This window comes from Trachypithecus francoisi, unplaced genomic scaffold, assembly GCF_009764315.1.
Source record: "Trachypithecus francoisi isolate TF-2019V2 unplaced genomic scaffold, Tfra_2.0 Lachesis_group15, whole genome shotgun sequence".
NCBI lineage: Eukaryota > Metazoa > Chordata > Mammalia > Primates > Cercopithecidae > Trachypithecus > Trachypithecus francoisi.
The window spans coordinates 83,075,018-83,077,984 of NW_022681460.1; positions in this window are offsets into that span (position 1 = coordinate 83,075,018).

Here is a 2,967-nt window from a genome sequence, read left to right on the forward strand (position 1 = left end):
CCCCATCAGTACGTCACCATCATCAAAGACCAGAGGCAGATAAAACCACAAAGATGGGGAAAAAGCAGTGCAGAAAAACTGGAAATTCAAAAAATCAGAGCACATCTCCCCATCCAAAAGAATGCAGCTCATCGGCAGCAATGGAACAAATCTGGATGGAGAATGACTTTGATGAGTTGAACAAAGAAGGCTTCAGTTGATCAAACTTCTCAGAGCTAAAGGAGGAACTACGTAACTGGTGCAAAGAAACTAAAAATCTTGAAAAAAGAATGGAAGAATGGATAACTAGAATAACCAATGCAGAGAAGTCCACAAACGAACTGATAGAGATGAAAACCATGACACGAGAACTACGTGGCAAATGCACAAGCTTCAGTAATCGACTTGATCAACTGGAAGAAAGAGTATCAGCGATTGAAGATCAAATGAATGAAATGAAGTGAGAAGAGAATTGTAGAGATAAAAGAGTAAAAAGAAATGAACAAAGCTTCCAAGAAATATGGGATTATGTGAAAAGACCAAATCTGCATCTGATTGGTGTGCCTGAAAGTGACAGGGAAAATGGAACCAAGTTGGAAAACACTCTGCAGGATATCATCCAGGAGAACTTCCCCAACCAAGCAAGGCAGGCCAACATTGAAATCCAGGAAATACAGAGAACACCACAAAGATACTCCTCAAGAAGGGCATCTCCAAGACACATAATGGTCAGATTCACCAAAGTTGAAATAAAGGAAAAAATGTTAAGGGCAGCCAGAGAGAAAGGTCGGGTTACCCACAAAGGGAAGCCCATCAAAGTAACAGCAGATCTTTTGGCAGAAACTCTACAAGCCAGAAGAGAGTGGGGGCCAATATTCAACGTTCTTAAAGAAAAGAATTTTCAACCCAGAATTTCATATGCAGCCAAACTAAGTTTCATAAGTGAAGGAGAAATAAAATCCTTTACAGCTAAGCAAATGCTTAGAGATTTTGTCACCACCAGGCCTGCCCTACAAGAGATACTGAAGGAAGCACTAAACAAGGAAAGGAACAACCAGTATCAGCCATTGCAAAAACATGCCAAAATGTAAAGTCCATCAATGGTAGGAAGAAACTGCATCAACTAATGAGCAAAATAACCAGTTAATATCATAATGACAGGATCAAGTTCACACATAACAATATTAACCTTAAATGTAAATGGACTAACTGGTCCAATTAAAAGACACAGACTGACAAATTGGATAAAGAGTCAAGACCCATCAGTATGCTGTATTCAAGAGACCCATCTCACATGCAGAGACACACATAGGCTCAAAATAAAGGGATGGAGGAAGATCCACCAAGCAAATGGAAAACAAACAAACAAGAAAAAGCAGGGGTTGCAATTCTAGTCTCTGATAAAACAGACTTTAAACCAACACAGATCAAAAGAGACAAAGAAGGCCATTACATAATGATAAAGGAATCAATTCAACAAGAAGATCTAACTATCCTAAATATATATGCACCTAATACAGGAGCACCCAGATTCATAAAGCAAGTCCTTACAGACCTACAAAGAGACTTAGACTCCCATACAACAATAATGGGAGACTTTAACACCCTACTGTCAACATTAGACAGATCAATGAGACAGAAAGTTAACAAGGATATCCAGGAATTGAACTCAACTCTGCACCAAGCAGATCTAATAGACATCTACAGAACTCTCCACCCCAAATCAACAGAATATACATTCTTCTCAGCACCACATTGCACTTATTCCAAAATTGACCACATAGTTGGAAGTAAAGCACTCCTCAGCAAATGTACAAGAACAGAAATTATAACAAACTGTCTCTCAGACCACAGTGCAATCAAACTAGAACTCAGGACTAAGAAACTCAATCAAAACCCCTCAACTACATCGAAACTGAACCACCTGCTCCTGATTGACTACTGGGTACATAACGAAATCAAGGCAGAAATAAAGATGTTCTTTGAATCCAGTAAGAACAAAGATACAACATACCAGAATCTCTGGGACACATTTAAAGCAGTGTGTAGAGGGAAATTTATAGCACCAAATGCTCACAAGAGAAAGCAGGAAAGAGCTAAAATTGACCCCCTAACATCACAATTAAAAGAACTAGAGAAGCAAGAGCAAACACATTCAAAAGCTAGCAGAAGGCAAGAAATAACTAAGATCAGAGCAGAACTGAAGGAGATAGAGACACGAAAAACCCTCCAAATAGTCACTGAATCCAGGAGCTCTTTTTTTGAAAAGATCAACAAAATTGACAGACCGCTAGCAAGACTAATAAAGATGAAAGAGAGAAGAATAAAATAGATGCAATAAAAAATGATAAAGGGGATATCACCACCAACCCCACAGAAATACAAACTACCATCAGAGAATACCATAAACACCTCTACACAAATAAACTAGAAAACCTAGAAGAAATGGATAATTTCCTGGACACTTACACCCTCCCAAGACTAAACCAGGAAGAAGTTGAATCCCTGAATAGACCAATAGCAGGCTCTGAAATTGAGGCAATAATTAATAAACTACCAACCAAAGAAAGCCCAGGACCAGATGGATTCACAGCCGAATTCTACCAAAGGTACAAGGAGGAGCTAGTACCATTCCTCCTGAAACTATTCTAATCAATAGAAAAAGAGGGAATCCTCCCTAACTCATTTTATCAGGCCATCATCATCCTGATACCAAAGCCTGACAGAGACACAACAAAAAAAGAGGATTTTAGACCAATATCCCTGATGAACATAGATACAAAAATCCTCAATAAAATACTGGCAAATCGAATCCGGCAGCACATCAAAAAGCTTATCCACCATGATCAAGTGGGCTTCATCCCTGGGATGCAAGGCTGGTTCAACATACACAAATCAATAAACATAATCCAGCATATACACAGAACCAAAGACAAAAACCACATTATCTCCATAGATGCAGAAAAGGCCTTTGACAAAATTCAACAG